Source organism: Mobula birostris, chromosome 2, assembly GCF_030028105.1.
Source record: "Mobula birostris isolate sMobBir1 chromosome 2, sMobBir1.hap1, whole genome shotgun sequence".
Taxonomy (NCBI): domain Eukaryota; kingdom Metazoa; phylum Chordata; class Chondrichthyes; order Myliobatiformes; family Myliobatidae; genus Mobula; species Mobula birostris.
This window is the reverse complement of record NC_092371.1, coordinates 6,498,416-6,525,052: the sequence shown is the minus strand read 5'-3', so window position 1 is coordinate 6,525,052 and position 26,637 is coordinate 6,498,416. Positions and strand designations below refer to the sequence as shown.

General features: G+C 45.6%; 1 protein-coding gene across 4 annotated transcripts in view; it reads left to right on the top strand.

The window, feature by feature from the left end:
* LOC140211673 (zinc finger and BTB domain-containing protein 7B-like) overlaps nucleotides 1–26,637 on the top strand; it is a 193,758-nt gene that overhangs the window by 152,827 nt on the left and 14,294 nt on the right. The gene's annotated exons all lie outside the window — the stretch shown is intronic.

Here is a 26,637-nt window from a genome sequence, read left to right as displayed (position 1 = left end):
GACAAGACTCTGTGCAGTAGTTGACTCTTGACCTCTTGATGGTCTTGATCTTCTTGACGTAAACAGGAGCATGTGTGCTCTGCACCCTCTCCTCCCTTTTGGAACCCATTGACCAGCTTTGGTCCATAGCTATTATTAAGAAGCTGAAAGGAAAAGAAAAATAAATAAATATGGAATTTTTAAGTATATTCAGGTTAGGGTACAAACTGGTGTTGGACAGATTTTATCTTGGAGATTGTTAATAAATTGGAGTAAGCCACAGTCTTGAGGCCCTCCGTTGGTCAGGGTCGACCATGGCTGTTGTCTCATCGATGTCTACGTGATAAGCCAGGGCAGTATACTATGGAGAACAAGCTGCTGCCCCTGTTTACGCAGCTGATGAACATAAAGGAATGTCGGAGACTGATACAGTTTGGCACCAGCAGTGTCGCAGGAGTTGCCAGTCAGTGTTGAACTCCATGTAGGGCTGCCTTAGGGACTCCAGTTCAGGATTTTTTTGCTCAGCGTCTCAGGCCACTCCCGATGGGTGGGTATAGCTGCAAGGCACTGAAGGTTTGAGATCAGAGTTTTCCTTCTCCTAACTAGAATTTTGCACATGCACACAGATACAGACAAGTGAACAGACTGAGTCACTGACGCCCATGGCCTGCTCTAGTGCCTTGTCCAGTAAGATTGTAGCTGATCCCTTCACTTGTCAAGAGGAAAAATAAAACCATGAGATGGATTAGGCCATTGGTCCCATTGACTCTGCTCCACCATTCCGTCATGGCTGACTCTTCATCCCTCTCTACCCTGTTCTACTGCCTTCTCCCAGTACCCTTGATGTTCTTACTAACCAAGAACCTAGCAACCTCCACTTTAAATATAACCAATGACTTGGCCTCACGGCCACCTGAGACAACAACATTCCACAGATTCAGCAGCCTCTCTTAAGTTTGGAGTGTACTGTGCTGAAAAAAAAATTCTGATTGCATTTATCTGCTGGCCAAGAGATGAAACCAGAGCTGCAGGACTCTTTAAAATTAACTTTAAGACCATAAGACATGAGAGCAGAATTAGGCCATTCAGCCCATTAAGTCTTCTCCACCATTCCATCATAGCAAATTCATTTTCCCTCCCAACCCCAATATCCCCACAAGTTCAGCTTTAAAGGCCTCCACAGCCCATCCCCCTGTGTGTATATATGTCTCTCTGTACATCCTTATCCCTGAGCATTAGTGACTCATTCTGTGCACACGTCAGTGAGTGCATATCCACTTTACTGTGTGAGTTTCTAGTTAATTTCTGCAGGCATGAAGCAACCACCACTACATAATGTACTGGTTGGGCACAGGAGTACATTCAGCCAGAGACTCATTCCACCGAGATGCAGCACTGAGCGTCATAGGAAGTCATTCCTGTCTTTGGCCATCAAACTTTACAACTCCTCCCTTGGAGGGTCAGACATCCTGAGCCAATAGGCTGGTCCTGGACTTATTTCATAATTTACTGGCATAATTTACATATTACTATTTAACTATTTATGGTTCTATTACTAGTTATTATTTATGGAGCAACTGTAACGAAAACCAATTTCACCCGGGATCAATAAAGTATGACTATGACTATAACAATGATATGTCCTTTTGCTGTTTTCAGTTAGGGAAGTTAAGCTTTGAAAATTTGTAGTCAGAGTAAACTGAATGGTGGACCAGTGATAGGGAGGACACATGGCTGAACCTTGAGATGGAATGATCCAGGGTTGGCCTGGATTGCAACAGACATGACAGTGCGTGACACGAAGTGACCTGAGATTGTACAGAGACACCCCTTCCCCCCCCATGCTGATAGGGCAGTGCAGCCAAGGAGAAATGTGAGAGTCTGTTATGAGGCTCAGTAGGGCATTCCAGTCTCCTAGCACGGGAACCCCCCCCCCCCCCCAGCTCCCCTGGAGGTCAGGGCTGCTGCGAGGTATGGGGTGATCACACAGTGCGAATGATGTCAGCAATAACTCCATCACGGCACTAGCCTACCCATCATCAAAGACATTTTCAAAAGGCAATGCCTCAAGAAGGCAGTGTCCATCATTAAAAGCCCTCACCATCCAGGTCATGCCCTCTTCTCATTACTACCATCAGGGAGCAAGTGTATGAGCCTGAAGACCCACACTCAACACTTTAGGAACAGATTCTTCTTCTCTGCCATCAGATTTCTAAAGGCTCCATGAACCCATAAACACTACCTCACTATTTTGCTGCTCTTATGCATTACTGATTGATTTTTTTATATATGCAAAACTGTGCAAAGGTCTCAGCACAGTACTGTATTTGTCAATGTGGAGCAGAGAACGAGTTTCTAAACCTGGCAGGAGCAAAGGGAATGACAGGGGTGGAGCACTGTGGGTGGGGTGTGGGACAGGTGACAGAGGAGGAGTGCCAGGAGCAGGGATGGCATAGGTGCTGACACGCCCAGCCCTGAGACACCAGACAAGGTCACTTTAATTCCAAACAGTTGATATATTGATCATTCCAGAATGTCTGTTTGGTGCTTCCCGCTCCCCCTCCTCTCCCTTCCCCTTTTCCCGAAGATGATTCCCCTCTCCCTGTCCCCTTCCCACTCTCAGCCAACAGGAGACCCATATCAGAATCAGGTTTATCATCACTCACATGTCAAATTTGTTTTTTTTTGCAGCAGTACAGTGCAATAATAAAATGACTATGGTACTGTGCAGAAGTCTTAGGCTCCTGAGCTGTATACATGTGCCTAAGACTTGTGCACAGTGCTTATTGTAACTTGTGACTTTTTAATTTTTGTTTTATGTGTGAACTGTTTCTCTGCCAGAGAACGATAAATTTCACAGCATTCAGTGATAATAAACCTGATTCTGACAACTGATTACAGGCTCATCCAGTCGATAAACAAACATCTCTGCACTGATCACAAGACACTCCCCTGTATCTATGAGCATCCTAGAAATGTGGGGAGAATGTGTGTGTAAGCTGAAAGGTTTTAATAGTGCTGTGCTCAAATCTCAAAAGACTTGACCTCCCTGACCAGACCTTTATTCCTTTGAACGTAGGAAAATAAGGGACGACCTTATAGAATGTTTAAAATTATGAGAGGCAAAGATAAAGTGGACCATAAGTCTTTCCCCCAAGGTAGAGTAGTCTAAAACTAGGGGGCATAGGTTTAGAGTGAGAGGGGAAAGATTTAATAGGCACTGATTTTTCACTCAGTGGTGAGTATCTGGAGCAAGTTGACAGAGGAAGTGGCTGAGGCAGGTAGAGTAGTCTCATTGCAGAATCACTTGTACTGGTACATGGAGGAGTCGGGGCTTGGAGAGATGCAGGTCAGTGGGAGTAGCTGGTTAGGCACCGTGTTGGCATGGATTGATTGGGCCGAAGGCTGCATTGGTTGTGTCGGTGCTGTAGTGCTCTATGATTCTCAAAGAACCTCTTTCATGTGCACATTAATCACAGTGTATGCACCTCTGCTTGATGTGGAGTGAAGAGTGAGAGTGATTTCTACCCCAGCTCAACAGATGTGCATTCATTTCCACCGCAAGTGGGAGAAGACAGCCCACGATCGTACGGAGGGTAGCATTTTGATAGATAATCTGAGACACAGCACATCTTCACCCCGATTACAGGCACCACTTGCCAGCACAGAGCCAGTCAGACAGAAGAGAGCTTGTGATGAGTTTGCTGCTGGTGTCACTAACCCTGCGGATCACTCTGTGCCCTGTAGCCCCCACTTCCCCGAGGGTCTAGGAGGGTTCCGGTGCTCAGTGTACATCTCCAGTTCAAACTCAAAGCATGGGTAGCATTGTGAAGCAGTTAGCGCAACACTGTTATAACTGGGGCGTCAGAGTTCAGAGTTTAAAGCATAGGTTCATTTTTATTGTCAAAGTATGCATGTACAATACAACTCTGATATTTCTCTACTCCACTCAAGCACTAAATACAGAAAGACCATGGATATTGATGAAAGAAAAAAACATCAACTCCCCTCCCACCCCCCCACGCAAGAAAGAAAAGGAACAAACTCACAGACCCCAAAATTCCCCCCACACACAGCAAAGAACAGCCACAATAACAATCACCGACCCCCTACACATAACAATCTCTGACCCTCCCTCACGCGTGTAAAAGAAGAATGACAGTAGTACCAAACCCCAACTCCCCCCCTCACTTTAACTCCAAAATTTTTAGGTCACCCACCCACTAATCATCCGCTGAGAGCAAGTTTCTTCGTTCCTTCTCGTGTGCGCGTGGGTTTCCTCCCACAGTCCAAAGACATATCAGTTAATAGGTTCATTGGTCATTGTAAATTATGCCATGATTAGGTGGATTGTTGGGCGGTGCAACTCAAAGGACCCTGAGGGCTTGTTCTCGCTGTATCTCTAAATAGAAATAAATAAAATGAATAAATTTATTATCAAAGTACATATGTGTCATCATGTACTACTTTGAGATTCATTTGGGACCGAAGGCTGTGGCACCTCCTGCCTGATGGTGCTGGGGAGTGGGGTGGACACACACCATCACACTCAGACCAGGAGTCGATCCGGTGAACCTTTATTACTCAGCCTCTATTCCAAGTACTTGGGAAGCAGTGGTCACCGCACAGAGCAGCTAATATCCGACATGAATTCTGCATTTCAAAGACGTGGAGCAGGGTTAGTGAGTTGTGGGCGTGGTATGCACTGGAGGCATGGCAACACTTGTGGACTGCCCCCAGCACAACCTTGGACTGTGTTGATTGTTGATGCAAAATGATGCATTTCGCTGTATGTGACAAATAAAGCTCATCTTTTTTCTTCACAAGAACTGTTGTTCATTCCCTTTTCGTCTGCTGCAGTCATTGCCTTAGCGAATTGGGTAACAGTTGACTTGATAAGTCAGAGAGGATGTGGTAAGGTGCAGGGAAGTAAGTGGTTTGCATGAACCTTTGAGCCAAACTAACACCTCAGCAGTCCCCAACCATGGCAGGAGGGGACTGATCCAAATCACTGTGAAACCCACTGTTTTGTCATTGCAATGGCGTACGGTGTGCAGTAACTGCAAATAAGGCCTTTAACACGAGAGATTCTTCAGATGCTGGAAATCCAGATAAACTCAAGCAAGATGCCGGAGGAACTCAGCAGGCCAGGCAGCATCTAAGGAAATGAATAAACAATTGAAGTTTTGGGCTGTGACCTTTCGTCAGGACTGGAAAAGGAAGGGGCAGAGCCAGAATAATATGGGGGGGAGGGGACGACCTCCAGAATTATGTAAGAAACCCAGGTACAAACTATGAATTGAATTCAATTGACTTTATTACTTACATCCTTCATATACATGAGGAATAAAAATCTTTGCGTTACATCTCCATCTAAATGTTCAACTTATAGTAAGTTATAGTAGGTAGTATGTACAACAGGACAGTCATTATAACACAGAAATGCAATTGTATCAGCATGAATTAATCAGTCTGATGGCCTGGAGGAAGCCCAGACCCTGTTGGTCCTGGCTTTTATGCTGCGGTACTGTTTCCCAGATGGCAGCAGCTGGAACAGCTTGTGGTTGGGGTGGTTCGGGTCCACAATGGTCCTTTGGGCCCTTTTTACACACCTGTCTTTGTAAATGTTCTGAGTAGTGGAAAGTTCACATCTACAGATGCGATGGGCTGTCTGCACCCCTCTCTGCAGAGCCCTGCGATTGAGGGAAGTACAGTTCACATACCAGGCAGTGATACAGCCAGTCAAGATGCTCTCAATTGTGCCCCTGTAGAAAGTTCTTAAGATACCAAACTTCCTCAACCGTCTGAGGTGAAAGAGGCACTGTTGTGCCTTTTTCACCACACAGCTGGTATGTACAGACCACGTGAGATCCTTGGTGATGTTTATGCTGAGGAACTTAAAGCTTTTCACCCTCTCAACCCCAGATCTATTGATGTCAATAGTGGCTAGCCTGTCTCCATTCCTCCTGTAGTCCACAACCAGCTCCTTTGTTTTTGAAACGTTGAGGGAGAGGTTGTTTTCTTGACACCACTGTGTCAGAGAGATGACTTCCTCTCTGTAGGCTGCCTCATTATTATTTGAGATTGGCCAATCAGTGTAGTGACATCAGCAAATTTAATTAGATTGCAGCTGTGGGTGGCAACACAGTCATGGGTATACAGAGAGTAAAGGAGGGGGCTTAGTACACAGCCCTGAGGGGCACCTGTGTTGAGGGTCAGAGGGCAGAGGTGAGGAAGCCCACTCTTACCAACTGCCTGTGATCCGACAGGAAGTCTAGGATCCAGCTGCACAAGTCAGGGTGAAGGCTGAGGTCTCCAAGCTTCTTGTCGAGCCTGGAGGGAATTATGGTGTTGATGGCTGAACTGCAGTCCAAGAACAGCATTCTCACATAAACATCCTTCTTCTCCAGATGTGTATGGACAGCTATCAATATGGAAAGTATCTTTAGAGTGAAGAAACAAATTGAGGTTAGAAACTGAATTAGATGCACATCAGCTCTGGCAGGGTTTGCAGGACATTACTTCCGACAAAGCAAAACCTAACATCATGAACGGCTGTGCTGTTTCACTCCCAGATGAGCTCAGCAACTTTGATGCACTCCATCATTATGGACCCCCAGGACATGCTACCATCAAGGAGGAGGTCCAGGAGCCTGAAGATACACCACTCAATGTTTCAAGAATAGCATCTTCCCCTCTGCCATCGGATTTCTGAACGGGCAATAAACCCACGAACACTTCCTCACTATTTTCTCTCTCTTTATGCACTACTTCAATTTAAATCAAATCAAATCAAGTTAAATTATCACTCAAACCATACATATTTACAGCTGCACGAGACTGTGTTCCTCTGGGGCCAAAGGTGCAAAACGTTCAAAACAGCAAGCAAACATTCAAAAATATCAAGTAACACAATTCAAAATAGTTAATATATTCACTCGAAAAAAATAAACCTATACCTAGCCCAAGACTCTGAGCGACAATGTCCAGCAGTCGATGCTACAATCCCCCGGCAGTGTCCAGACGCATGCAATGCAGGCTTTCATTCCACCAGTCGAGCACAGGAGGGCAACACCGATGGGCAAGGCCAGGTCCCATTTGAGCACAACCACACTGTAATGCTTCTGCATCGCCCACATGGTCTGCAGCAGCAGGCAAGCCCAAGACTTGAGATTTAGTTTTCACTACAACTGAGGCTACACAGTTCCCATGTTGACTGTCCCTCCACCAGGCAAGGGTAACTTATATTAACACTGTCGGACAGAGTCTTGCAGTCGCAAGTGAAATGTCGGAGACAATCTCCCACGGTTGTGCTGCACCAGCTCTGATGGTTCCAAGTAATGGGCAGCAACATGGTCTGCAGCCAGCTCAGCTCCTCCAAACCCGAACCGGCTCCTCTGATACCCTGGTGGGCTCCTTTGATAACCTGACCGGTTCTTCCGATGTCCCTGTGGGCTCCTCTGACACACCGGTGGGTTCTTCTGATACCCACACTGGCTCCTTTAATACAGGTTTCCCCCGCCATCCGAAGGTAGAGCGTTCCTATGAAATGGTTTGTAAGCTGGAATGTCGTAAAGCGAAGAAGCAATTACCATTTATTTATATGGGAAAATTTTGTGAGCGTTCACAGACCCAAAAACAACCTACCAAATCATGCCAAATAACACATAAAACCTAAAATAACAGTAACATGTAGTAAAAGCAGGAATGATATGATAAATACACAGCCTATATAAAGTAGAAATACTTCTCTACAACGATTGCCTGCACAGATCTCCGTAGCGAAAATCTCACGCAAGCGCTGCTGGCATAAACGCACCTCCAGTAACCTTTAAACTGTGAAGCTGCCAAATCTACCAAATAACACGTAAAAATACACAGCCTATATAAAGTAGAAATAATGTATGTACAGTGTAGTATCACTTAGCGGAATTGGGAAAACAGCGCCGAAAGCGAAAACAGGGTACTAATGTAGGTCTTTCATAACAGTGAGGTTTCGTAAAGCGAACGTTCGAAAAGCAGGGGACACCTGTACCTTGGCCGGCTCTCTCTCCAACGTCACGGCCTTGGCTGGCCGCTTCGACACCTTGCCTGGCGCTCTCTCTAGCATTACAGCCAGCCCATTTGACACCTTGGCTGGCTGTCTCTTTCCAACGTCATGGCCTTCGACACCTTGCCCAGCTCCCTCTCCACCACCATGGCCGGCTCCATGCTGACACCAGTCCAGCTACTCCCATCACAGGCAGCTTCCTGATGGAGTAGCCCTGCAGCACCCGGTGTTCTTGGAGTAGAATTGTCTTTGGATCGTATAAAACAAATTTTACAAAGAAAAAAGCATCTTTGGTTGGCCACCTCCAAAAGGCCACTGCGTTCACACGCGCCGACATTTTACTGAAGATCCAAGATTGTTTATTAATTTATATTTTTCTATATACTTATTGTAATTTATAGTTTTTATAATATGTATTGCAATACGCTACTGTTGCAAAACAACAAATTCCACAACATATGCTGGTGTATTAAACCTGATTCTGAATCACGGTGCATGCTAGAGGGTGATAGGTTAGAATAGTAAAGGACTGAAAAAGGAATGCAATGGGAGAGAAGAGTGGACCGTGGGAGAAAGGAAAGGAGGAGGGGCCCTACAGGCCAGTGATAGGCAGGTAAGAGGGGAGCCAGAGTGGGGAATGGAAGGAGAGGGAAGGGCCATGGACCGATATCTTGGAATGGGAATGGGGACTGGAATTAAAATGGTTGGCCACAGGGAAGTTCTGCTTTTGCGGATTATGGGAAAAAGCAATTTACGTTGTGTCCTTTGACAATTTTCTCAATCACTTAAGGGAAGCGGTTAGCATAGTGCTGTTTGTATGGAAGTTTAGGAGTTCTCATGACTGCGTGGATTTCCGCCAGGTACTCCAATTTCCTCCCACTTTCAGTTCACGTGGCCAAGTGGTTAAGGTGTTCGTCTAATTCTCTCAAGGTCGCTAGTTTGAGCCTCAGCTGTGGCAGCGTGTTTGTGCCCTTGAGCAAGGCACTTAATCACACGTTGCTCTAGTCTGTGCGAGGAGTGGCGCCCCGCACAGACTTCCAACCTGAGCCTTGTAAGACATGAAAATGCCTGACGCAGGCCTCTCATGGTCTGAGTCAACGTTCCCTCCCTCCCCCCCCTTCCAAAGACATACGGATTAGGGTTAGGAAGCAGCATCTGCAGATTTTCTCTTGTTTGTAGTAAGTTGTTGGCTCAGGAAGTGTGACGAAATTTGTGGGCTGCCCCCAGCACATATTCAGACTGTGTTAGCCATTAACGCAAACAACGCATTTCACTTTATGTTTCTGTATTTGAGATAAATAAAGCTATCTGCCTTTGTTGCACTTTCCCTGCAGCTGTAACACTCTATTCTGTTACTGTTTTTCCCGCGTACTACCTCAACATACTGATATGAAAAAATTGTCTCTATGGATGGCACACAAAGCAAAGTTTTTATTGCGCCTCAGTTCATGTGACAATAATGAACTAATTTACAATTTTAATTTGCTGCTTTAAATTCTATGCTCTAGTACTGTATGACTCCATCTGATATCGCTGGAAATGTATAGATTGTTTCTTCATGGTCACTGGCCCGAAACCATGGACTCCCTGCCCAACCACACTGTGGTAACTCTGTCAGCACTCGAATGCAACGGTCTAAGAAGGTGGCTGACCACCATCTCTTCGAGGGGAAGATGCTGTCCGGCCTTGCCAGTTGGCTGCCACAATTCAGGAGTACCAGCTATCAGGAAAAGACTGACAAATGTGGCTTATTTTCTCTGCAACATCAGAGGCTGAAGGGAGACCTAACAGAGGTTTAGAAAATTCTGGATAGACATGCATCGGGTCTTTCTGCCAGGCTGAGAAATGTCAGATGCTAGAGAAAGTAAGACCATAAGTCATAGGAGTAGAATTAGGCCATTCAGCCCATCAATTCTGCATCTACCTTTCCTTCATGTTTGATTCATTTTCCCACTCAACTCCATTCTCCTGCCTTCTCCCTGTAATCTTTGACACCCTGACAAATCAAAAACCTATCAACCTCCGCTTTAAATATATTCAATGGCTTGGCCTCCACATCCATCTGAATCAATGAATTCCACAGATTCACCATCCTCTGGCTGAAGAAATTCCTCCTGGGCTAAGTCGTCTTACACACAGAGTGCCAAGAAGTGGTAGCGATGAAAGCAGACATTGATAGTGAAGTTTCAGAGGTGTTTAGACAGGCAATGGAGGGATATGACTCATGTGCAGGGTGATAGGCTTAGTTTAAACAGAAGAGATTCTGCAGATGCTGAAAACCTTGAGTGAGAGAGAGAGAGAGACACACACACACACACACACACATTGCTGGTCAGGCAGCATCTATGAAGGGGAATTTACAGTTAGTGTTTTGGGCTAAGCATTCCTCTTCACAAATACTGCCTGACCTGCTGAGCTCTTCTGGCATTTTGTGTGTATGGGCTTAGTTTAAATCGGCCTCATGGTTGGCACAACACGGTGGGTCAGAGGGCCTGTTCCTGTACTGTTCTACGTTTATGTTCTTGTCAGCAATGCCCACGTCGCCCAAGCAGTGAAATAACTAATGAACATTGCCTTTGGTAATGTTTGGTTTAGCACAGATTCAAAGCTTATAGGGATGCCTTTCCAGGTTATACACTACGGAGAGAGTCATCTGTTTGAACAGAATTAGGCCATTTGGCCCATCGAGTGCTCCGCCATTCTATCGTGGCTGATTAGTTATCTCTCTCAACCTCATTCTCCTACCTTCTCCCCGTAACCTTTGATATCCTACCTAACCAAGAATCTGTCAACCACCGCTTTAAATATACCCCCACAGTCATATGTGGCAAAGAATTCAACGGATTCACCACCTTGTCTGTTCTGAATGGATGTCCTTCTATTCTGAGGCTGTGCCCTCTGGTCTTAGACTTCCCCGTTATAGGAAACATCTTCTCCACATCCACTCTTTCAATATTTGATAAGTTTCAAGGAGATCCCCGCCTCGTTCTTCTGAACTCCAGCGAGTACAGGCCTGAAGTGCTCCTTGTACATTAACCCTTTTGTGTCTGGAATCATTCTCGTGGACCCCATTTGGATCCTCTCCAACGTCAGCTGATCTTTTCTTAGATGTGGGACCTAAGGTTTGCTTGAAGTGATGTGGGGGTTGGGGGGTGTGGTGATGAATGTTAAACAGGAGGAAATCTGCAGATGCTGGAAATCCAGAGCGACGTGCTCAAAATACTGGAGGAACTCAGCAGGTCAAGCAGCATCTATGGAAAAGAGTAAATCAGTTGACTTTTCCAGCTGAGACCCTTCAGCAGGTCCTGTTATTCTTTTCAATAGATGCTGCCCGGCCTGCTGAACTCCTCCAGCGTTTTGTGTTATGAATGTCACTGCCCTGCCCTTTTGGTTCCGTGCCTGCTCCAGCTGGGCAGAACAGACCGAATAAAACATGCGTGTCTGCTTGTGATTCTGATCAATATGCTTCTGCGCCCGAGCGATATTCTCAGCAGCGCCCTGCCCAGCACCCTGGGCTGGGTGGGGACCAAACTGAACCATCTAGAAGTCTTAAAGGTCATGGGAGGGTGTGTCTGGAAGAGCGCCCGTGAGAACAGCAGGGTTTCTGGGGGGTTCAAAATCGTGCACTGAGCTTCTGAGATGTGCAGGCAAGAAAGTCAAAGACACAGGAAACAAGGCAGTAGCGGGGCTGCATACTGACGATCCATCTGAGGTGACCTGAGCGACTAAATGTTAAATGCCAGAGTAATGAGCAAGCGGCGGTGACACCTTTGACTTGGCAGTTTTTCCAGTCTGTCAGTATTGAGTTTGATTGCACCACATTGTATGAATTAAGTTTGAAACTAGGAGATAAAAGAATCAATCCAAGCGGAAAGCGGAATCTCTGAATCTACAGGTCCGCCCTGTGACAGTATAATGTAATCTTTTATATTGCTGTTTCTAGTCCCTGTGACACTCAAGACTTTCAGACCTCTTGTCATATCCGGATTTTCCTCCAGTCTTTCCCATCTTTATTTTTGTCCACTCTTCTTCTGAATGCTTCTGTCCTGTCTGAGTTGTTTAAGTGTTGCTATCAGTCCATCACAGGCTGGTCGCTCCCTTCCTACCTTTACGGTGTGTTGCTTCAGGAAAGCTGACAGTATTGTTAGAGCAATGTCCCAAAAAGGCAGCATCTATCATTGGGGACCCCCACCAACCAGGACATGGCATCTTCTCATTACTACCATCAGAAAGAGGTGCAGGAGACTGAAGGCACACACTCAACATTTAGGAACTGCTTGTTCCCCTCTGCCATCAGATTTCTGAATGGTCCATGAATACCACCTCATTATTTTAGTTCTCTTTTTGCAGTACTTATTAATCTGAATCATGCGATTCTGCAGATGCTGGTGAAGGGGTTTGGCCAGAAACGTCGACTGTTTATTCCTCTTCCCAGATGCTGTGTGACTGCTGAGTTCCTCCAGCATTTTGTTTGTCTGAATCTGATTCTATCTGTTACTGACGTTGAACACAAGGATCTTAGACTTTTCCCTAAACACCTCTCCACTCTGAGATCTCAGTGCCACAACTGGGGCAATAGTAAATGTTATAAGGTTAAATATTGGGGGGGTCATCCTTGCACAAGTGATGGAGCGTACTTGGTGTCTGAAGTTAATTAGAAATTATGCCTGAGCATCTGCCAGAAGCCTAGCAAAATTTAAAGTACATATACAACCCTGAGATTCATTTTCTTCTTGGTATACTCAATAAATCTATAGAATAATAACATTATAGAATAATAATAATAATAAGCTCAAATGCACATGGATGCATCCACGATCTGAAAGCTGGCATCTCATTGGCTATGTCATCACCCAACAACGAGACGTCTCTGATGTTCGTATCACCATAGTTAAGCGTGGAGCTGAGTGCTCAACTGATCATCAAATGGTGTGGTGGGATCTACGTCTATCGATCAAACCTCCATGCAGACTGAACGCTGCCAAACCACCCAAAAAGCTGAACACCACCAAACTGAAACATTGTGAGTGTGCTGATGCCCTGAAGTGCTCTATGGAAACTGCTCTAAGCAGACTGGTTGAGAATCCACCAGACGATACTACTGAGCACTGGAATGTCTTCAAAGAAACGGTGTACAGCGCTGCCCAGGACACCTTGGGGAAAGCCAAGCACGAGCATCAGGACTGGTTTGATGAGAGCGACCAATCTGTGCAAGACCTTCTAAGAGCTAAGGCAGCTGCACACCAGGCTCTTCTTCGACACCCAAACTCAAGTTCCAAAAAATGTGCCTTTTTGAGTGCAAAATCAACTTTGTAGAGGCAGCTCAGAGCTATGAAAGGCCAGTGGTGGGTGAACAAGGCCAAGGAGTTACAAGCCTTCACTGACTGTAATGACTCAAGAAGCTTCTATGAAGTAATCAAGGTCATGTATGGTCCATCAAAACAAGGCACCTCACAACTCCTGAGCAAGGACCGTACATCCATCTTCACTGAGAAGTCAGAGCACATGAAAAGGTGGCAAGAACACTTCCACGAGCTGCTGAACAGACCAGGAACCATCACCGATAAAGCACTGGGCAGAGTACACCCTCGACCCATACTGTTCGAGCTAGATGCTCCCCCTACTCTCCACAAGGTCATCAAAGCCATCAAACAGCTAAAACCCAACAAAGCACCAGGGCCTGACGGTATCGCAGCTGAGATCTACCAGTATGGTGGTCACACACTGACATCACGCCTGCACCAGCTGTTCACAAAGTTGTGGGGAGCTGCAGAACTACTACAAGACTTCAACGACGCATCAGTCATGACTATCTGCAAGTCCAAGGGAGATAAGAGAAACTAACAACTACCGTGGCATCTCTCTTCTGTCAGTTGTGGGAAAATGCCTCGCGAAGATCATCCTTAGACGCTTGGTGTCCAACATCAGTGACAACATCCTTCCAGAAAGCCATTGTGGTTTTCAAACAGGCCGTAGTACAGTGGACATGATCTTTTCACTGAGCCAGCTCCAAAACCACCAGCGTCTCCTGGGAGAGAACGTGAGAGGAAAGACAGCCAGTCTGTTCCAGGTACAACACTTGGTCATAGCTGGGTAGGATATACCCTTCCACGTGTTCTGGTGGAGGTTGGGGCTATAAGGCAAATGGCGTTCACGATGTCAGCAGCAGCCCTCACGAACTTGCCTCCTCCTGGTGAGCTCTGTGCTGATCAGAGAGTGCCTGTATGTTAGAATAAGATGTTCTACATTGGTCTATTCAAAATGGTGCCCAGTTGGGGAGGGCATATTCACCAACAATATTTTTAATGTCTTGCACTGCACTGCTGCCAGAAAACATCAAATGATCTGTCATTGATAATAAACCGGATTCTGATTCTGATTCTGAAATGCTGAAGCTTGGAAGCTGTCAATCCCTTCAGAATCAGAATCAGTTTTATTATGACTGACACGTATCATGAAATTAGTTTTACGGCAGCAGTACAGTGCAATGTATTAAGTATGGTATGGTACAAGTGACAACATACAGTAGATTCCGGTTAACTGGCCGTCAGTTAATCAGGGCAGCTTATTTGAGACAACTCTTAAAGAAAAAAGACCTAATTGAGAAAATAGCCGGGATTCCCTTCATTTGTTTGGGACTCTATGCTACTTAATTGGGTCAAGAGACTGTTACCAAACAGTTTCTAATGAGTATCAGATATGTGGACCTTGTTTCTGCTTAGAGTGAACAGTTTTTAAATAGCATCAGCTTAGTTCACTGATTTTTGTCACTGATAGTTGGTGAGAAATAAGCAATGAGACAATTCAGAACTGTGGCTTCAAGCATTCAGGCTTGGAGATACCAGAAACGGCCAGCAATGAAAATTCGCTACTTCAACTGGTTAGGAACTAGGAAAAATTTGAAGGTATTGACAATCATCCTGAATGTTACAATGAAAATGAAGATTTAGAGGATGCAATTGTTGAAAATTGTATGAAGGCAGTCCATTATCTACACAAGGTGTCTATGTTAATTTTGTTCATTTGCAATCAATCAAAAGAGCACAGCAGCAACATTCAGTTCTCACCTGTGGCTCCAGAGAGCCATTTGCATGCAGCCACGGCCACACTCTGTTACACCACTTCGACAGGAGGATTAAACAAGAGTAGTGCATCACAGTTACAGAGAAAGTGCAGTGTAGGCAGACAAATAAAGTGCAGGTAGACTGGGAGATGAGTGTTCATCTTTTAGCGTATGAGAAGTCAACTCAAAAGTCTGATAACAGCGAGATAGAAGCTGGCGGATCTTGTACCTGGGTGAGATAGGGACATGTCTATCTTAGCGTGCAAAGTCTGCTCCAGGACCTAGACTTCTAAGTTTGAGAGAGTGCAATGGCACTTCCACTTTAAAAACTCACCCACACAGGTTTCCTGTCGTCATCAGATACAACCAACAACCACCAACCACCAAACCAACTATTAGGAACTAATAATCAGTTTTACTAGGGAAAAAAAGCTACTATTAGGGGCCAATATACTGCAGTAGTCTTGATAGTGTTCTAATTTATTCTGTATTTCATTTAAATACATAATTTGTTACGCAGTTAAACGGTAATTTTTCTTCTTTATACCTTTTTAAATATTTTCGTGAAACTTCAGCTAATTGGGGCAGGCACTTAATTGGACCAGAATGTACTGGTCCTGATTTGTCCCCATTATCCGGAATCTACTGTATATAAAATATAAGTAGTGCAAAAAAGGGAGCAAAAATAATGAGGTAGTGTACATGGGTACGTTGTCCATTCAGAAATCTGATGAAAGAGGGAAGAAACTGTTCCTAAATATTGAGTGTGTGTCTTCAGGCTCCTGTACCTCCTCTCTGGTGGTAGAAGTGGGAAGAGGGCATGCTATTATCAGAGAGGAGGTACAGGAGCCTGAAGACACACACTCAATGTTTTAAGAACAACTTCTTCCCCTCCGCCATCGGATTTCTTGCAGCTCTGGCTGCCAGTTGATTTCTTCAAAGTTTAGTTTATTATTGTCCCCTGCACTGAGATACGGTGGAAAACATTTGTCTGTGTGCCATCCAGACAGATCATCCCATACATCAGTACGTTGAGATAGGAATAAGGAAAAGCAGTAACAGATTGTAGAATAGTGTGTCACAGTTACAGAGAAAGTGCAGTGCAGGCAGACAAATAAAGTGCAGGTAGATTGGGAGATCAGGTGCTCACCTTTTAGCATATGAGAGGTCAACTCAAAAATCTGATAACAGCGGGATAGAAGCTGTCCTTGAGCCTACTGTACATGTGTTCAGTCTTTTGCATCTTCTACCCGATTGGGAGGGTGGGGGGGTGGTGGGAGAGAGAATGTTCAGGGTGGGAGGGGGTCCTTGATGACGTTGGCTGCCTTCCCAAGGCAGTGGGAAGTGTAAATGGAGTCAGTGGAGAGGAATCTGGTTTATGTGATGGACTGGGCTGTGTCCAAACTCTCCAGTTTCTTGCCGTCCTGGGCACTAGGTGGTAATGTGTTGGAATGGGATGTTTTCTAGGGTGCATCTGTCAAAATTGGTGAGGGTTAATGGGAACATACCACATTTCCGTCGCCTTCTGAGGCAGCAGAGGTGCCGGTATGCTGTCTTGGTCGTAGTGTGCAAGTGGTTAGACCAGTACAAGTTGGTGATATTTATATGTTGACGCTGTCAAGCATTTCCACCTCAGCACCATTGATAGAGACAGGAGCATGTACTCCATTTCAGTTCGGAACTATAGGTTAAGGGTCAGATTTTATTTGTTTCATCTACCCCTTCTGCTGGCAGCTCATTCCATGTTCGCACCACCTTGTGAGGAAGCAGTTCCCCCTCAGATTCCCCGTAAATATTTCATTTTCCACCCTAAACCCATTACTTCTAGTTCTAGTCTCACCCAATCTCAGTGGAAAACGGCCTGCTTGCATTTACCCTATCTATACCCCTCATAATTTTGTAACTTTGCACCTTAATCCCTGCCTGCACTGCTGTCTCTTTGTAATTGTAACACTACATTCTACAATCTGAGCAACACACACAAAACGCTGGAGGAACTCAGCAGGCCAGGCAGCATCTATGGAAAAAAGTACAGTTGGCGTTTCGGGCTGAATCCTTTCAGTAGGACGGTTGTATTCTACAATCTGTTACTGCTTTTCCCTTGTACTCTGTCAATGTCCTGATGTGATGAAACAATCTGTGTGATGACATGCTAAACAAAATTTTATAGGCAATAGACAATAGGTGCAGGAGTAGGCCATTCGACCCTTCGAGCCAGCACCGCCATTCACTGTGATCATGGCTGATCATCCACTATCAGTATCCAGTTCCTGCCTTATCCCCATAACCTTTGATTCCACTATCTTTAAGAGCTCTATCCATCTCTTTTTTGAAAGCATCCAGAGACTCGGCCTCCACAGCCTTCTGGGGCAGAGCATTCCATATATCCACCACTCTCTGGGTGAAAAAGTTTTTCCTCAACACCGTTCTAAATGGCCTACCCCTAATTCTTAAACTGTGGCCTCTGGTTCTGGACTCACCCATCAGCGGGAACATGCTTCCTGCCTGCAGCGTGTCCAATCCCTTAATAATCTTATATGTTTCAATAAGATCCCCTCTTAGCCTTCTAAATTCCAGAGTATACAAGCCCAGTCGCTCCAATCTTTCAACATATGACAGTCCCGCCATCCTGGGAATTAACCTTGTGAACCTACGCTGCACTCCCTCAATAGCAAGAATGTCCTTCCTCAAATTTGGAGACCAAAACTGCACACAGTACTCCAGGTGTGGTCTCACCAGGGCCCTGTACAGCTGCAGAAGGACCTCTTTGCTCTTATACTCAATTCCCCTTGTTATGAAGGCCAACATGCCATTAGCTTTCTTCACTGCCTGCTGTACTTGCATGCTTGCTTTCAGTGACTGATGTACAAGAACACCTAGATCTTGTTGTGCTTCCCCTTTTCCTAACTTGACTCCATTTAGATAATAATCTGCCTTCCCATTCTTACCACCAAAGTGGATAACCGCACATTTTTCACTGTATATATAAGTATTTGGGACAATAATTAACCAAATTTAGTTAAGTTAGGAGAGACAGCTTGGTTGCCATGGACATTTTAGGCCCAAGGGCCTGATTCCATGCCTTATGCATTGATATTTTGGGAAGAATTCTGAAGTTACTCAAGGAAGGAATTTCCTCAGTACTATTGCCTTGACAAACATGTTTTATTCAGTGATTGACCCTGATAGTGGTGCAGCTATTGGTAAATAATCCTACTGCCTTGTAGGCAGCCTCAGGAGAGACGTAGGTTACGGGAGTAAATCCAGACAGAAATTATGGAGTGGAGCCCCTAAGGCAGCTGGACCTCACTGAACATCACTAGTTCCTGCAGCCAAGCTGATGCCAAACGTATTGCTTCGCTTTTCTTTGGACTACACCAGTGAGGCCGGCTGAGAGGGGAATCTTGACAACTGGGCATCCCAGGGCCTCCATACCTTCCACCCAGGCCTGTGCCACTCTCCATTGTCCTTTGAGACAGAAGGATGCCATCATTGGTGTAGCTAGATATGAATGCAAAGGAGAACTAGGAAGCTAAAATCTGGACTGAAAAACAGAATGCTGGAAGATCAGATTCTTTTTCCAGCAAGAAATTTCAACTCAAAGGAACAGTAACCTGTCATCTTAGCAGTGGCCCAGATAGATGGGATTTATAATACTTGTTTGACACTGTCACAGTCTCACCAATTCATCATGTACATCCTGTGTTTAGAGTGAAAATGGAGTAACATATGCAAAATGCTGGAGGAACTCAGCAGGTCTGGCAACATCTATGGAAATGAATAAACAGTTGGCTTTTTGGGGCGAGACCCTCCATCAGTCTCGTTGACTGATGAATTAACTCTTTATTCTTCTCCATAGATGCTGCCTGACCTGTTGAGTTGCTCCAGCACTTTGTGTGTGTGTGTGTTACTGGATTTCAGGCATCTGTCGAATCTCGTTTGGGAAGGAGGGCAGGCGGGCATTAACAGTGGTACAGCAGGCAGAGTTGTTGCCCCACAGCCCCAGGGTCCCAGGTCAGACAATGTGCACCTGTGGAGTTTGTATTCTCCCCATGACCGCGCGGGTTTCCCCCGGGAGCTCGTACAAAAAAAAACTATCTGATTTCATATGGTTCTTTGAGCGTTAAGAAACAAAAACTGTGTGTGACTGTTGTGAGGAGATTTGGAACAGGTGACTGAAAACACACGACTTCCTCAGAGAGTCAGAGGACGCACGGTTGACTAAGCGGTCTGGGAGATGGGTGGCGAGCGGGGTGTCAGGGAAATTCCAAAGTTTGTATCCCAGTCTGCCTGACCCATTGATAATGGAAACTGGAACTTGTGTGTGGGAGGAGGGGGAGGAAAGTAGAAAACAGAGACTGGAGATCAGCGGAGGTTATAGAAGTAAAGAGTGGAGGAATTTTATAATAGGAATGATTATTTTAAAATCGAAGCACAGCTTTATGAGACAGTTGAGTAGGGGACATGGATGATGGAAGTACATAAGAAAATAGGAGCAGATATAAGCCACTTAGCTCCTCAAGGCTGTTCAATATCATCATGGCTGACCTTCCCCAGGGCTCCTCTTCTAAACTAATTCCCCACTGCCCTCAATTCCTCAATTTCCAAAAATATATCTACTTCCTCTTTATACCCGCCTTCCCCCCCCCACCCATGACTCAGCCTCCGCACCCTCCAGAGCAGAAAATTTCCAGAGGTTCACCACCATCTGTGAGAATAAAAATGAGGAGGAATTTCTTGAGTCAGAGGGTAATGAATCTGAGGAATTCATTGCCACAGACTACTGTGGGGACAAGTCATTGGATATATTTAAAGTAAAGTTTGATAGGTTCTCGATTAGTAAGGGTGTTAAAGGTTACGGGCAGAAGGCAGGAGGATGGAGTTAAGAGATATAATAAATCAGCCGCGATGGCATGGTAGAGCAGACTTGATGGGCTGAATGGCCTAATTCTTATTGTCATCTGACTATACATATATGCAACCAAATGAAACACATTCCTGCGGACCATGGTGCACTCACACAACACATAATCACACAGCACATAAGCCAAAATATTACTGTATACCATAAATAAGATAATAAAATTGATTCAAAATGCGTGTAGTAAAGCATGGCACGGGTAAACAGTAAACAGCTCACTGTCCCAGTGACGAGACCTTGGTGAAGGCAGTGTATTCATTAGTCTCATAGCCTGAGGGCTGTCTTATAGTCTTATTCCTATGTCTGAAGTCCCTAGGCACTTTAGTTTTAGATGACTGCCCCCTGATCTTGTAACCACGTCCCCTCAGCCAACACTGTTCCAGAAGTGAAACAGCTCCATATCTATCCTGGAACCCTGGAGACAGTAGAAGGCTGCAGATGCTGGAATCTGGAGCGATATACAACAAGGGACTTTGGCCCAAGACGTTGACTATCCATTTCCTTCCCTTGATGCTGCCTGACCCGCCGAGAACCTCCACCGGGGTTTTACGTGTTATTCATAGAGTTGTTGAGTGTATAGGATTTGATAGCACAAAAACAGGCCCTTCAGTCTATCCTGTCCATACTGACCATCAAGTACCCATTATCTGTATTGATCCCATGTATTGCTTTGTGTTCTGTGGCCTTTCACGTCTTGGTGATTTGAGTACTCATCTTGATATATTGTAGGGTACCTGCCTCTAATGTAGACGCCAGCAGTGTCTCATAATTTTGTGTATCTCCATCAAGGTCAAATTAAATTTATTATCAGTGTACATCACTATCCCTCAGAAAGCACAGTCGCATCCCCCCAACTCCATTCTAACCAATTTTTATAGGAGCACCATTGTCCTGTGTCTTGACCAGCTTCATCAGTGTCTGGTATGGAAATTGCAAGGTACAGGTTTCCCCCAGCATCCGAAGGTAGAGCGTTCCTATGAAACGGTTCGTAAGCCGAAATGTCGTAAAGCGAAGAAGCAATTACCATTTATTTATATGGGAAAATTTTGTGAGCGTTCGCAGACCCAAAAATAACCTACCAACTCATGCCAAATAACACATAAAACCTAAAATAACAGTAACATATAGTAAAATCAGGAATGATATGATAAATACACAGCCTATATAAAGTAGAAATACTTCTCTACAACGATTGCCTGCACAGATCTCCATAGCGAAAATCTCACGCAAGTGCTCTCGGCAGAAAATCTCAGGCAAGCGCTGTTGGCATAAACGCGCTCTCCAGTAATCTTTAAACTATGAAGCTGCCAAATCTACCAAATAACATGTAAAAATACACAGCCTATATAAAGTAGAAATAATGTATGTACAGTGTAGTATCACTTACCGGAACTGGGAAAACAGCGCTGAGCACACTGATGATAGTGTGTTAGACTGAGTCATCGCAGGCTGGGTGGTGCAGTGGCCCCCACCCTTCGGGCCGCCGAGCGATACGTTGCCGTGAAGAACGCAGCGGTAGCCAGGAGGCACCCAGCACATCTTTAAGAAAAAAGCTGAAATAAACATGCTAATTAATGAGGTGTTGCCCGGCGCGTAAATGTCAGCACAGATCAGAGGCGATTGCCGATTGCATCACCTCTGATCTGGGCTGACAATTACGTGCTAGGCGGCACCTAATTAATTAGCATGTTTATTTCGGCTTTTTTCTTAAAGATGTGCTGTGTGCCTCCCGGCTACTGCTGCGTTCTTTGCGAATCGGTACAGTTTCTGTCCGGGGCCTGGGTGTTGGGGTGGTGGGACACAGGGGTGTCATCTCATCGTCGATCAGGGCAGGCAGCTCATCTTTTCTATGACTGCCCGCCTCGATGTCGAAGGTCGAGGTTCGTCGTCTGCTGTGGCTGATGTGGAAGGCTTGCTTGACTGCTGAGCCTCGCGCATTTTTCTATCATACAGTTGTTTGTAAGCACTCAAACCATCCTGCAAATATCCTCTAAACCTACGTACCCTTTCAAAATTAAAGTCGTACTTTATCATTGCAGCGAAAATCTCATGCAGTTGCTTCACTTTCTGCATTTGGTTTTGATTGTTATCCTTTCCTCTTCCAATTGCATCAGCTCTTCATCTATCAGTTCTTGGTCATGGGATGCCAAAACCTCTTCAACATCATCTTCGTCAATTTCCACAAGCCAAACTCACTTTGTCCTTGCTTCGTTCACCACGATCAAAACGCTTAATTATGCCTAGTTTTACGCTAAGTGTAACACCCTTACTCTTTCAGGCTTTTCCGACACCTTAGAACTCATCTTGCAAACGGCTGCTCAATGCAACGTGTTAAAGCAATGCCGTTCCGAATCCGGGGCAGAGCGGCTGCTTGGGGCGCGCGCTGCCTTTTATTGCACGCTGATTTTTTCGCGCGCTGCCTTTCTTCGTAACAGTGAAAACACCTTCTGAAAGCGAAAACAGGGTACTAATGTAGGTCTTTCGTAACAGTGAGGTTTCATAAAGTAAACGTTCGAAAAGCGGGGGACACCTGTATCTGACCGCAAGACCTGACAAAGATTGCGAGGACTGCTGAGAGGTCATCGGGGTCTCCCTTCCACCTGTCAGAGATATTTACCAGGAGCGCTGTGTTCACAGAGCCCTTAGCATTGTCAATGATCCTTCCCATCTGTCCAACAATCTCTTTGACCTCCTACCATCTGTTAGGGTAGGAAACAGCTTCTTCCCCCAGGCCGTGAGACTACTGAACTGCCTACCACCACCCAGGTCTCACCATGTACCAAGTGTCAGTAGCATTATACTGCGTTGTAAGTGCACCTTATTATTAATTTACTAGTACTGTTATTACTGTATGTGTTGTGTGTGTGAATTGTCTGTACCGTGGTCTGGAGGAACGTTGTTTCGTTGGCGGTATACAGGTGTATGATTGAATGACAATAACCTTGAACTTGACTTGGCATATACTACCTTGAGCCTGCAAGAAACCACCTTGAGATTGTTTCCTTGTGGGCATTTATATGAAAATAAAGAAATTAAATAGAATTTGTGAAAACTATGCATAAACAAAGAGTAACAAACAATGTGTTTAAAAAAAAGACAAATTGTGCAAATAAAAAATTAGATAGTGAGATGATGAGTTCTCAGCATTGAAAGTGAGTCTGTAGGTTGTGAAATGATTGAGGGGTAATAACTGTTCCTGAACCTCGTGGTGTGGGACCTACCCCTGCCCAGTGGTCAGGTCTTTTCTCAGTCTCCAGGTGTGTCAGACACACCCTGACTCATAATTGAAAAGCTCCGTCCCAGGCGTCATCTCATAAATCCTCTCTGCTCCCTTCTGTCCTGTACGGAACTGCTCTGTGAGAAGCACAAATTCTACACACAGAAGAGGAGAACTTCTTCCTTGATTGTCAGCAAATGGAACGTTATCTGTTGGCTGTTATATTTCCAAATGGCTCCTTGGTGCAGTGGGTAGAGCTGCTGCCTTACTGCCCCAGAATCCTGGGTTCGATCCTGACCTCTGGCACTGTGTATGCGTGTGTATGCGTGCTTGGAATCTTGACCATAAGACATACTGTATGGTCTAACTTCATCCCTGCCCCCCCCCGCCCCCGATGAAGGCCCAAAGTATCGACTGTTTATTCCTTTCTATAGATGCTAACCTTGCTGAGTTTCTTCTGCTGGTGGCGGATGGGCTGAATGGTCTCCTGCTTGTAGGGTGGGGCAGGTAGGACTGACTGCAGTGTTCTCACTTCTCCCTTCTGAAGTTCTGCAATCCTGGTGATTTCTTAACTGTTCAGCCTGTCTATGAGCCACAGGGGTACACTGATAAAGGGCAATCTATCTCAAAGTCAGTCACAAGGTCAAGTTTGTTTTGTTGTCGTCGGTACAAGTCCATGCGTGCACAGGTGCAACGTTAGACTTACCTGCACCAGCATCATAGGCACACAGCATCAGATAAGCAGCATTCTCAAGAAGAGCTTAAATTAAATGTAAATTATAAATTACAAGAACACTTCTAGAACAGAATAGACACACACAAAATGCCAGAGGAACTCAGTAGATCAGGCAGCGTCCACGGAGAGGAATAAACAGTCAAAGTTTTGGGCCAAGACCCTTCAACAGGACTGGAAAGTTAGGGAGAAGTCAGAATGAGAAGGTAGGGGGAGGGGGAGGTGATGGGTGAAACCGGGAGAGAGTAAAGCCCAATTCAGATTCAGATTTATTTATCACATGTACTTCAAATCGTACAGTGAAATGTGCGGTTTGCAGCAACACACACAAGGACGTGCCGGAGGCAGCCTGCAAGTGTCGCCACACATTCTGGTGCCATCATTTTAATACGAAGTGGTCACAGTGTTGCTGTGCCGGTCGGTTCAGGAACCGAATGCTTGAAGGGAAGTAACTGTTGCTGACCCTGGTGGGGTGGGATTTCAGGCTCCTGTACCTCCTGCCAGGCGGTGTGGAGTGCTTCAGTCAGGACCCTGTCTGCTCTTGCCGTGATGGATTTCTGGCTGGGAGCTCATTGCCGGATGTATCTGCAGGGGAAAATGCACCATTAATTGAAAAGGCTGCCTCAAAAGTTTACACTGGGTGCTCCGGTTTCCTAACACATTCCAAAGACATACAGGTTAGTAGCTTAATTTGTCACGGGTATAATTGAGCGGGGTGGAGTGGGCTCGTTGGGCAGGAAGGGCCCTGTTACTGCACTGTTGGCCTATAAATAATTTGGTGTGGTGTTAATGGAGTGTCAGGGTGTGTTGCAATTCAGGGTTGTGTCCTAAGCCCCCTCCTTTACTCTCTGTATACCCACGACTGTGTCGCCACCCACAGCTCCAATCTGCTAATTAAATTTGCTGACAACACTACTCTGATTGGCCAATCTCAAATAATTATGAGGCAGCCTACAGAGAAGAAGTCATCACGCTGAAGAAGACAACCTCTCCCTCAATGTCGCAAAAACAAAAGAGCTGGTTGTGGACTACAAGAGGAATGGAGACAGGCTAACCCTTATTGACATCAATAGATCTGGGGTTGAGAGGGTGAACAGCTTTAAATTCCTCAGTATAAGTATCACTGAGGACCTCACGTGGTCTGTACACACCAGCTATGTGGTGAAAAAGGCACAACAGCAGCTCTTTCACCTCAGACAGCTGAAGTTTGGTATGGGCCCCCAAATCCTAAGAACTTTCTATAAGTGTACAACTGAGAGCATCCTGACTGGCTGCATCACTGCCTGGTAAGGGAACTGTACCTCCCTCAATCACAGGACTCTGCAGAGAGTGGTGCAGACAGCCCAGCGCATCTGTAGATGTGGACTTCCCAGTATTCAGGACATTTACAAGACAAGTGTGTAAGGGATCATTGGGGACCCGAGTCACCCCAACCACAAATTGTTTCAGCTGTTCCCATTCCGGGGAACGGTACCGCAGCACAGAAGCCAGGACCAACAGGCTCCAGGACAACTTCTTCCACCAGGCCATCAGACTGATTAATTCACACTGACACAACAGTATTCCTTTGTTACATTGACTGTCCTGTTCTACATGTTGTTTATTACAAATTACTATACATTGCACATTTAGACAGAGACACAATATAAAGATTTTTACTCGTGTAAGTGAAGGATGTAAGTGATAAAGTCAATTCAGTTCAAACAGTGAAATACAGAGTGACAGAGATACAGACCAGCGCGGTATCTGTGCAGAGAGAAAAAGCGAGTCTATGTTTGTGGTCCGGGAATGGGGAAATCTCAGTAGCTGTGGGGGGTGGGGGAAGGAATAAGACAATAAAGCTCTATGATTGAATGAAGACCAAGAGAGCAACACACAAGGTGCTGGAGGGACCTGAGTTGGAGGTTTGTGGCCAGTCAACATTTGGGGTTGAGACCATTCATTTGGTCAAGAGAGACTACCCATTTATACATACAATATGTTAACCCTTTTAAAAAGTTCTCCCCATGACCCCCCCCCAGCAATTTTGCCTAGACTGTAGTGGGCAATATGTAGAGCCCAATTAACCCCACCCCCCCACCTCCCCACCTCTCCAAACCAGCACGTTTTGGGATATGTGATGAACACAGTCACAGGGAGAATTTATACACACTGACTGCTCCCCCCCACTGGGATCACACTCACGCACACTCATGCTTCCTCTCCCACCCCCTCACACCCCCTCACACACTCTCACCCTCCCACCCGCTCTCCCCCGCGCTCTCTCTCCCTCCCCCCTCCTTCCACCACTCTTTCCCCCTCTCTGTCTCTCTGTCTCTCTCTCTCGCTCGCTCTCTGTCACACACACACAAAATGCTGGAGGTCCAAATCTGAGGCCTGGCGGCAGCAACTCTACTCACTGAACAACTGGGCTGCCCTAAAGACAGGTGGCAATGAGGGAGAACGAGATGCTGGACAAACTAAGTAATTATTTTGCATCAGTCTTCACTGTGGAAGACACTAGCGGTGTGCCAGAGGTTCGAGAGTGTCAGGGGGCAGAAGTCAGTACAATTGCAATTACTTGGGAGAAGGTGCTTGGGAAGCTGAAAGGTCTGAAGGTTGCCCAGCTGATCTACACCACAGGGTTCTGAAGGAGCTACGTAACTGAAAAGATTGTGGAGGCATTAGTAATGGT